General features: G+C 40.8%; 1 protein-coding gene across 3 annotated transcripts in view; it reads right to left on the reverse strand.

Annotated features, from left to right (window-relative positions):
• ZSWIM6 (zinc finger SWIM-type containing 6) overlaps positions 1-12,012 on the reverse strand; it is a 116,598-nt gene that overhangs the window by 96,691 nt on the left and 7,895 nt on the right. The window lies entirely within an intron of this gene.

A 12,012-nucleotide genomic window follows, 5' to 3' on the forward strand; every position in this document is an offset into this window, starting at 1 on the left:
TATTTTTAAGATTTTATGACTGGCACAGAACTGAACAAGATAAAAAATGTACTTCAGCTAATGTAGTATAATAACTTTAATTAGTGAAATTATTTTCATTTTTAATATTCAGTATCAAACTCCCAATGAAATATTAAAACACAGAAATGTTATTTTGTTTGAGATAACTAACTCAGCTAGGTTTAAACCTCCTTTCTCCAGGAATCCTCTCAAAGTATTCAACAGCGCACATTTTCAGAGGTAGCATGTCATATTAGGAATGCTCTTCAAATAAAGGAAGTAGTTTCTGTTGTTGGTTTTAGATTGGTAGATTCATAACAGTTTATAAACCAAAGTACAAAAACATCTGTTTGCCAATTATGAAGGTTGTAATAAAACCTCTTTATGTTTTACTCTTCAAGGCAAAGCAATTTACTTTCAGCAAATGAACAAGTTGAATTGTGCAACACTGCCTTGCTCCATTTGTGCAAGAGATTACTTTCTATATGTCATTTAGCCTGTACAGTGCAGTTGGGCTGCCTTGTTGCCACCATGCTGTTGCATTCAAGTTTCTCTTCTTCATGCCTGGAGAACTAGATTTGATTTCTGCCAGCATAGCCCTTCTCCAGCCACACCACACGTATTAGCAGTGGCTATCCTTTTACAGAACATGCATTTCTCCTTGAGAGCTCTCTCTGAGCATTGCTGCCGAGTTAAAGGGTTAAACGGCAGAATAAGCTAACAACTCAGGAGTTAAAGAAGCCACAGAGCTAGATCAAGGCTTGTAATGGTTTAGATACAAAGAAAAAAAAAGGGGGCAGATGATTAGCATTCCTTTTAGGTTATCTAAGTAATAATAACGTATATCCAAAATAAGAGGTACCATGCCTGTGGAAGGAGCATTAAAAAAGCAAGCACATCAAGATACTGGTTTACAAACATTAGGGGTTGCTTATTTTGAATTAGTATTTCCATAACACTCCCACAGAATTCAGGAAAACCCAAGAGCTCCAAGACCTACCGGGTTTATTTATTTAATCTAGTTTAACCCCAGCGACTCCCCCATTCCTCACGACAAGACAAATCTCACCACTTGTGCAAGCACTTCCTTGCCTGTATTTTCTGTGCATTACGGCATTTTTTACAATCCAAAAAGCAGCATACAAAAGCATACAGTTTCATTTGCTCAACATTAACAACCTTAAAGATAATAAGATAAAAATAAATCCTTGCACTTCAGTAACACCACAATTGGGGGAATTAAGTTTCCAGATACGTTTCAGATTTGCGCTTATGCTGTCAGCTGCCTTTACACTTGTGCTACTGCACAAAAAAGCCTGTCCCCCACAACTAAAGGTCTTTGTTCTACCCAGAGGCCAGCTCACCTTACCCCTGAAAGCCTGAGATTTAGTCAGCTGTTCACACAATAAACAGCTGTGGATGTATAGAAAACTTATTACCACTGGCAGAAAATGAAAGCTGGCAAGTAGTTTGTGTTTACGATGGAAGAAAGTCTCCACAAGCCTTTCAATATATTCTGAGAGATTTTCCCCCCCCTCCCTTTCATACCTATTTTGTATGAGCCTTCAAAATTAGTCTGTGTAAATAGCATGATAAATGTAATTAACCTCAGATTGCCAAAAACAGGCTATTCCCCTGCCAACTGCCAATGTGAAACGTGAGACCATTAGCAAGAGGAACAGCAAAGTCATCACTGTCAGACAGGGTTAATGAAGATTTTCCTACAGATCCTGTTCCCACTCTAAGTGAAACACTAGGTGGGTCAATATAAATCTAACAGGATAGATGTATATCAACTCTGAACACTGTCAAAAGAAGAAAAAAGTTATTGTACCTTTCCAGTGTGCTCAAGAATTTCACAACTTTCAGTGAACTAGATTCCCTTCACCTCCTATGTTTTTCTTTCTAAAACAGCCTGCCAATTATGGTACAGTTCTTTGTCTGATAATTTATTTCAGGTATAAACTTTAAATGATGACCAAGATACAGCACACACATAGTTTATCCCATCTTCTGAGGAAATACATGCTTTGCTAAGTGACCAGGTTAAGTGAAGCTATTCCAACTTTCCACTGAGGTTTCTCCTTCGTGTTGTGTTCACTCTCTCCATATGCATCAAATTAAAGCAGGCTTAATCAAGATGTGCCTAATTGCATTCAGAATAATCAGAATGCAGAAAGGTATTAAAAAGTTTGCAATCATCAAGACTGCAAGTTTTTAGCAATTAAGAGCTGAAGGATTTCAAAAGGTTCACAACCATTGTAATGAGGTCAACGTCACATTCTGCTTACGAATAGGCAGTTCAAATCTCAACTGTCTCTTCAAAATAAACAGTGTGGTATTCAGGTTTGCCTGTCTTTCCTTCTCATCACTACTACACGGGAGGGGGAAGGAAGAGAAGCAAATTAACTGAAACCATCATGAAGCTCAGTGAGAAGCACAGCGTGGGCCTGTATATTCACAATCATTCATCATTCAGTATAGGTTTTTCCTTTTTTTAAGGATGACTATTTCCAAAACTGACACACTGCTTTTAATTTGGTTTTCTGGTTTTGTTTTTTTTTTTTTTTTAAAGTTAATTTCCCAATTTACTAAGCATTCACAATGGTCTAAGTCAACAATCATAGAATAGTTAGGGTTGGAAAGGACCTTAAGATCACCTCGTTCCAACCGCCCTGCCATGGGCAGGGAAATAGCTGCTACTATCTAAAAGCAAAGCTTCAGACACATGATTTCAGTGAACAATGCTCTTCTGAGGCCTCCCAATAGCCAAAGTTTCAACCATTATACAGAGAACATCATCTTTTTGCTTCATTACCTGGTGCAGTGGTATTCTTGCAAAGACACTATTGAGCAGCACTTCTTAAAGACTCAGACCAGTCAATTCTGTGCCTGTTGTTTCCGCCCAAGTATTGTGAGCTAAAACAGATCCAGTACTTGCATCCCAAATCTGTAACAGATTCAACTTGATGGAAACATATCAAATCACTGTACATACTCTTAAGCTCTCCTGGGATGCACTCAGCAGAAATTGTGTGGAAAAAGTAATTTCATGAGTCCCAGCTCATAGTCTGCACACAATTTTATCTTTAAAGATTGATACATTTAAAGAGACTACCAGATGAACTAAACCTGCCATCTGCACAGCATAACTGACAGGAACTCTGGCCTGAATTCAGACAGCGCTGAAGCGTATAAAACTACACGAACAATTTCAGTAGTAGCAGTAGCTATCTGAACCAGTATGACCTTTTCCTCCTATCTTCAAAATTTAAAAATCCAAGAGTTGTCCGAGACTTCTCTACTAGGTCAAACAATCTTGTACAACTTCACACCTCCTGCAGCAACAAAGACTAGGCAAAGGCACAGCTGGTGGCACGTTCATTGCTCCGCAGGAATTGCGCTGCGGACAGTCCCCCAGCAGTGACTGTAAGTAATCCACAGGACTTTACCCTCCGTGGAAAGCAGTCAGCTGTCTCGGGGAGGTGAGAGATGAAGGTCTGATGAGAGGAAATAGCAGCAAGCAGCTGAGGCGCAGCAGCTCCTGCCTGCGCACCCACAGGCAGCATTCTCACCTCCAGCTGGTGCAAGGGTATTTACGTAATGCCTCTGGAGGGCTTTGGCAAGGATGGCAAGTACAAGCCAGGATTCCTGAACCAGTTCTGCAGAGTTCTGAACCTGTGAGCAAATGCGTGTGCAGACACCCAGGTATGTTCGTCTGGGGTTTGGTGGTAGACCTTTCCACTCAACCCCAGAGCTCGGATGAGAACATCCACTTAAGTGAGCTCTCTGCTCACTTAAGAAACATCAATCCCAGTATCATTTAAGTTTGGCAGGTTTAAGGAGGCTCACTTAACTGTAGTGCACAAAAATCCCAGGTTTAACCCTCTTTTAAGTGCCTTTCCAATAAAATAATGCTTTTTCACTGAGGCAAAAAGAGTTTTCCCCAGGTTAAAGACAAACCATACTCAGTTATAACCTAAAATACTTTTTCTAGACTAACCTGAATCTGTGTCACAATCTTGGATTTGTGCAACTATAGTAATTAAAGCACATACATCCAAGCATAGCAGATGACATAACTTAAGAATTTCATGAAGATAAAAGGAAGCCTGCAAGCACTGCTCCGCTCCTCTTGCCCCACTCAGGACCCGTAAGCCTTCATTCTTTCTGGGGTAGTACTTATTACACTGAATACAACTTACACAAGCTTCAAAATGGAACACTTCTGTTTTATTTGACCGTGTTTAAAAAACCTCTTGCATTACTCATGGGGATCACTATCCTATTTGTTCGCTTCATGTGAGCAACAGCACTGTGCATAGCTCAATACCCTGTTTCGAACAGCCAGTTTCCCCTCATTGTATTTGTCTTCAAAATAGCAAAGAGGAAGTAGGAGTAGAGGTGGAAGGATTAAAAGAAAGACAGCCATGAAACCACACTAACTGGCACAAAAATGGAAAGGCTGATTATTCTCTTAAATGGACAAGAGTTCAAGCTGGTACTTCTTTAACAAACCTGGCTGGCAGAAATCATAGCCAGCTTATGAGTATCATATTAAACACCTGTGATCAGCCTAAAACATGATTTGACAGAAAGAAGCCATCTAATTTTATAAGACTGTTAGCAGTGCAGCAGTGGAGCAGGAAAGATAACAGACTAAGTAACTTCACCTTCCTCAAACGGAAATATTTAGTTTAGGAGCCTGGATAAACATGTACAGTAAAGCACCACCGGCAGAGGTCAGGAAGGAACTAGACACTTCAATCAGGGTCACGCAGGCTCCCTTCCAGCAGGAGACAACCAGGAGAGGTAAAGTACCCTGCTTTAAGCTCTGTACAACTTAAGGACCTGGCCTCTCCCTCATGCATGACAGCCACAATGTTTAGGCAGAGCCAAGTTTAGGCTTTAGCAAGTAAGCAACCCAGATCAGTCCTTCTGCGTGGAAGCGGGCTGAAAGCAAGCCAGTATTAAACTTTAATCTCCCCGAGAGCAAGCAGTTGAGAAAATCAAAGCATCCTCTCCCAAACAGGCCCACATAAAGCCCATGAAATCTCTCTTTACGGTAAAGGGAAGACATTTCTGCCCTCAAAATGAACTCATCTGCACTGTGAAGTGTGCAACAGGGCTTCCAATGCACTTTTTCCCTTCACCAGTTACAGGCAAGCTTAATTCTGCATTAGTTTGGTCCATCTGGAATAGATCACACATCAGCTTTAAGTCCTGAAAACTGATCATTTCAGTAAATATGCCTCACTTAGCAGAGCAGCTGTCTGTCATTTAGCTTCCACACTAAGCAAGTTATACAAAAGCAACAACATTCTGCTCAATTGCTGTTCTACATGGGGAAGCAATAATGATACTGGAACCCCACAAAGCTATTTTAGACTCTCAGTGAGGTCCGTATCAAAAGTACTTGGTTTACAAGCAATACAGGTTTTTCCCCTCTATGTGCCAGCCCTACAAACTCAGCTTGATATCTCCAAGTTAAGCTACATCATTTCCTTCTGAGGCATTACTACCAGTAATAAAGACTGTGCAAGGCAACTGGAATCTCTGCTATACCACCACGACCCTGCAGCCTCCAGTGAGACTGCTGAGTAGCAACAGATCCAAGAAGCAAAGAGGAGACTCCAGCTTGTTCTTAGCTATGTTGGCTCACCAGGCATAACCAGACAAAAAGCTGTGAACACTTAGTTTAGCAACTGAAGTCAACAGCTATGAATGAAAACAAACATAGAACGCATTATTTGGTCACGAAACAACTGCATAGTAAACAGAAAAACTGCCTCAAAAAAAAAAAAAAAATCTGTGTTATACACAAGTATGCTGATGCTCAGCACCATCTCAAAAGAAGGGGAAAGATACGAACTTTGAAGGCAAAAAGCACCTTTTGTAACACCTATGCAGATAGGGAGACATGAGTATGTACAACTGGAGTAAGAGGTTAGGTATTTATTTCCCCTTTCCTGTACTCTTAGAGATTTGTCTGGTTTCTTTTAACCACTTGAGTGTGAGAGAGGTACTCATCACTTCGACAAGGTTTTGTAAGACAGAAAAACACTGTGGATGAAGAGATGTGAAAGACTGCTCACTCAGAAGCCCAACACACAGCCTGGGCTCAGGAAGGGCCCATGATGGTCTCTCTGGAACAAACAGACCACCTTTTGCCACAGGTGAATTCCCAGATAAAGCAGCTATCTCCTTCCCCCTGGCAGCAGTCAGGTCTTCATGGCCACTTTAAGCCAGTCTAAGTGTGACTGACACAGAAAGAAGCTCTGCCCTTCTCAGTGCCCCCCCTCTTGCAATCTCCTTTCCCTTGAATCAACAGTAGCATTTTCTCAGCCAATAAACCAGGTAAAACTCACCCAGCAAGATCTGACTTCATAAGCAGGCCAGTTTTCTGGCTCACCATGCAGCTCCACAAGCCCTGGCACAAGTTGCTAGCTTAAGGAGAACTGCAGCATCCCTTTGACAGCAGCCGGCATTTAAACCAGCCTAAAGCAACCAGTAACTTCAGGGTGAATAACACACAGTGGTTTTCACAGTGGGTGAAGTCTGCAAATGACAATCACAAAAAAAAAAAAAAAAAAAACACCTTTTCCAAAATACAAGTTTGTAAGCACAGGCACACACATTTTCTTTTCTAAGAGTTACACAATGAGGCACAGAGCAGTAAATGAGTCATGGCGCAGCAAATGAGTCAGTTATTTAATTTACCATATTCATGACAAGTATTTCACAATAGAAAACATTTACTTTGATAGGCCTGTTTCATAGTCCATCCTTGAAAGAGTTCACCAAGTGACGAGAGAGCAAGTCAGATGGAATGGGCTCTTGGAAGAGGACCCCCATGCTCACACTCCTGCTGTGCTGCTCTGTTGGCAACTTTCCTCACGGCAGCAGGCTTGGCCAACCAGGAATGTGCCCCCTCCCTAGAAGAAGGGATGGGCAAGAGTGATAACATTGGTAAATTGTAACTGGAAATACAATTTCAACTTCTCTCAGAGTAAAGGTTTATGGCCTTTGTAATTTATAATCTTTGTCAGGCAACCTAAGGTTACCAGCCTTAGAAAGAAGACAGACAGGAGGCTTGTATTTTCGACTTAAACCTGTGCTTACAAAGATCATAGAATACTGGTCTTGGCCTTTGATCACCCCACCACCTTTACAACAAAGCCAAGGTTTTGCAGGCCAGTGCAAGAGCCTCTGAACAACAGACACACACAGCTCAAGCCAGCGGAGGCCCTGTACCACTGTACCAGCATGCCCATGTCAAGGCTAGTAAGTTGTAACCACCACACCGGACACTGTTAAGACACCTACAACACATATTACTAACAAACATCACAGCAGCCCCCCGTTCACGAACACATATTCATTCCTGCTGACTGACCAAAGGCCCAGCAGTGCTTATGCCTGAGGAGGAAGGGCTGCTTGGTGCCGAGAGCAGGGTTCAAGGGTTCTGCAGGGGACAAGCCCATCAAAGGCCTCTCCAGCCTGTGCTGAACGTGCTTCTGGCAACTTAACACTACTTGTACCCAGCTACTGATGAAGATTAAATTGCAGGCTACAGCCACAGCAGTCCCACCTCCACACCACCCTGCAAACATGCCCTTCCCACCCTACTGCTGGCATTTCAAACCAGCGTCAGCCACAGTACTGACTGCAGTGCTGGATCTGCTCTTTCTGCCTTATTCACTCACACTCATCCCCATGCTCAGGACATTCATTTCCCCACCAAGGTTGAACGCAGTGCTATCCCTCCCAGGCTGCCTAGCCCAAAACACAGCTATAGATAGCCGCCCATGCCTACCAGTCAAGCTACACGCATGATAAGCTAATATGCAGACTTCTTTTTGCACTCTTATGCTGCTGACTCTCCCACCTTTTTCACCCATTAACTTTTGCCTGAGGTGCTTATGTTGTATCACACTACCTGTCCCACATCACCACCTTCTCACTCCCGCAGCCAAGTCACTGAGCATGCCAAGGCCCTTGCCTGGAATGTGGTTCTGCCATTGGGCCTTTGCTGGTTCCAGTGCAGTGTATCACACTGCGATGGGTCTCACCAAGGTCTCCAGAGGTGATATTTTCTGAAGGTGTTTCAGGTTTTGGATTCCTGTACGTTTCAGCACTTCTATAAATCGATGATTCCTCTCCCATAACTTTAGACTTTTCTGGCTTTTGTGGTTTTCCTTTTACTTCCTAAAATCACAGTTCAGTGTCTCATTGTGCAGTCATCCTCCTCTGCTTCCTTTCAATAGACATTTCTCAACACTTTATCTCTACTTCTTAACTTCCTTTTGTTATTCAAGGAGGGAGGGGAAGATGGACCTCATAACAGGCACAATTCACTGAGGTCCATGCCCATGATTCACATCTTCCCATTCATCCAGTCTAACATTTCACTAGCTATCACTTCACATATTGAGTAATCAAGAAGTAGCAGCTTTGATCTTACTGCCATCTTGCTCCTTTTGAGCTTACTGTACATGCTAGGAATATTCAGGTTTCTAACCACATCAGCACCCTTCCTTGTCCCCCCATGCATATAAAAGTACTTCCTTTTGAACCAAACTAGACTTTTGATCTCTTAGTTACTTAGATTACAATGCTCACATTTGTTCTACATTTCCAATCTTTACCATTTATCTTTGACCATCACCAATGACAGGTTTGTCTTCACTATGGCCTCTTCTCATCCACAGGAAAAACTTCTCCAATCCTTTTGATCACCATTGTAGCAATTCAGACAGATCTCTTCCTCCTTCCCCTTCCTACCTTTGTCTAATAAAGCTATGCATCACTCTTCATCAGATTTCTGTCTTTCCTCACTGCACCCCCCATCCTTATTCATAGGTCAACACAATATATAGCCCCTGGAAAAAAAAAAAACAAACATCTCTGTTGTTCGTAAGTCTGGGTACCACAAATATTCACTATTGTGGGAAAACCAGAAAAATGTAAGAAAACATGTCTCTTCTTTTTGCAATACACAGTGCTTAAAATTAAGCCATTTATTGCCTGTTGAAGAGAATTAAACCGCAGTTTCATTACGGCCTACAGTCAAAGAAATTCAGTTATATCCTATGATCTTATCGATGCATATTTAGCTCCATGGATAAATCCATTTCAAACAGTCGTACAAAATGAAGTCAATGGTTTTGTTTTACCACTGCAATGATTGAGCCTCCGCCATGACTCAACAGAAACAGGAGCTTCTGCTTCTGATAAAGTACCATCTGACAAACACCCTTCAAATAGAAAGTCAGCGCTTTCTGAAAAACAGAGTGTTTCCTTTGTGCGTCAGACACCTTATTTATAAAACTGAAATTGGGACATTAGGTTGAAAAAACAGTGAGAGAACACCCACTTTGTAACTTTAAACATATTATATGATTTCAAAAGCCACAGAACAGCTGAGTTAGTTCTGCCCACCTGTTTCATGTTGTAGGACAGAAAATATCAGCTTCCATGCCTCTATTAACACCCTCACAGGCTAGACCATATAGAGGGAGAAGTCATTCAGACTATACCCTCCCTGAAACACACCTCTTCAGGGATCTACTGAGGCGTTTGACCTTTACCTTAACTCAGAAATCACCACTCCCACGCTTATCTTCCTAGCCTCTCATCTATAAAGGTCAAAGCATTTACTACCCCTCTTCTCTTCAAGTACATCTTATTCAATGAGCCAAACTCTTGTTTACTCCTAAACACTTCTTCACTCCTGCCACCAAATAGCCACTTGTATTTATCATCTACATAATTAGAAATCAAGCCTGTAAATTATTGCCAGGATACATGACGATATAAAGTTTGATCACAGAAAACTCGTCAGTAAAACTAAGTGGTATGCAGCTTCTAAAATTTTTAAGTAGCACTAATCAGGTTATTCTCAGCTTTCTTACCCAATCAAACTGCCACTGCACCCTTTATATCAAGTCTCATTCCTAGTCACTGCCCTCCACTCATGCATTAGCAGCAAATCTAGCTGAAGTCAGCTTTTAATTCATGCATTTAGATGTGATCAGTAAAGATGCACAATGGCTCTCACACAAATCATGGCTTGCAATAACAAAAAGCTAAATAACAGCTACATATTTTAGGTCATCCTCATCCCTCTCCTCTAGAAGAAGGAAAATTGAAGTTTCATGCTTCTGTGCAATACAGCTAAATTCAGGCACAGTCACAGAATATAATGCATTTGGTATTTTATCCCCAAGACATTAATTGTAGCCAGTTTGCAAGGTTTCAGTTTACAACCCAAATCAATGGAGGAACTGAGACTCATTTTGTATGTACAACAGCAGCAGCACAGCCAGTTGTCCCAGTTGTCAATGGTCATAACACAGTATTTCAGAATAAGAGCATTCCAGGTTTCCTTTCTTTAGCTAATATATTAAACAATTCATTTAGACTATTGATTTTTCCTGTTGTTGAACTTTTAAAATCAGCAGACTCAGCAGAATTGTATTGAAGAAGCACAAGCCATGTTTAATGTGGTCACTGAGGGCAACTTTGTAAATATGCAGATGAGTGTTTTACTAAGACTACTTTTCATCCTCCCAAAGCAGCATATTGTATTCCACAAACAGGAGAAGCAAAATAAGTGCTTCACTGAGGCAACTGCTGTGCAAGTAATGAATGGGTTACTGTAAGGTTCTCTGCTCAATTTTGCTGAATTGCTCATGTTTTCTAGCAGATTCCAGGAAGATTAACTGTAGATGTATTTGTTAATGAGTTCTTAACACAAACATTTTATCCACAGTCCTTTCACAGCCAAAGCTGCAGCTAAATAGCAAGAAATGACCACCAAGCATATGAAACCCTGAAGACAACACTACCTTTATTTATTTATATTTTCCATAAACGTACTATCAGTCCCATCAATGAACATGGACTGGTGCTCTATGAACTTTAGGCCAGTCAAAATATCAAAGCTGAATCTAGAAATTAAATACTAACAATAATTACCAGCTGCTCTTGATAAGGGTAAACTAGAAGCTGATGTGCTGAAGAGAGTCTGTGTTGCCACTATGCCTTGCACACACAGCTGAACACTGCTACGCAGAGAGAAGGCAAGCCGCTAGTACAAAATAAGAAAGAGGCAAACTTCACGCATATGGAAACAAATCCGAGAGCGTCAGTGTTGGTAAAGGTCTTTAACCCAAACCCTTGCTTTTAACACAAGTTTAAAAATACAGAAATAATCAGAATACTCTGTTACAGACTGTAAATTTGCCTCACTCGTCATAAAACAATTTATCCAATTTTAAGTGCCTCAATGGTCAAATATCCTTTATTTCATTAGTCAGTATAAATTAAACACTGTAGTCAGCTGCACAATTCCTGCACAGTTCCTGCACTGTATTTGCATTACTACCGGCTGTCAGTAACCAGTTAGCAGTTAAACTTGGCATGTGTACAACAAAGTGTCTCATTTCTTAGAAGTCATACAGCTATGCAACATTTGATTTTCCCAGCCTTTAAAACAATCCTTTGAATGCAATTAACTTTTGTCGAAAAAAAATTATAAAGGTATATATTAATGCCTACTTCTGTGAAATTCCTTCCTACTATGCCATTTTTCCTCACTTAGTTTTCCAATTCCATAACGTATTAAAGGTCTGACACCAATTAACAATGAAAGATGACTTACGTAAACAAGCAGACTGTTAAATAAAGTAGGACAAAAGGTAAGTCACCTGAATTTTTATCACATTAATTCAGTAAATGAGCTTCCGATTTACCCAATCAGCCAGCTCTACTAGTATGAATTTAAACTTACTGACAGGTTTTATTTTATCCTTCCAATTAACATCAGATCTTCCCAACCACTGCCCATGCATTTCCAAAGCAACAATTTCTAGATATTTCAAGGCTGACAAATGTACTCACTTGCAACAAGGAGTAGAGGGTTAGAGTAAAAAAATAACTAAAAAAATTTAAAAAGACTAAGTGGTCCTTTCCGAAGTGTATGATGGTGTGCATCTCAATTACCTTAAA

Source organism: Strigops habroptila, chromosome Z (genome assembly GCF_004027225.2).
Source record: "Strigops habroptila isolate Jane chromosome Z, bStrHab1.2.pri, whole genome shotgun sequence".
In the NCBI taxonomy this organism is placed as follows: Eukaryota; Metazoa; Chordata; class Aves; order Psittaciformes; family Psittacidae; genus Strigops; species Strigops habroptila.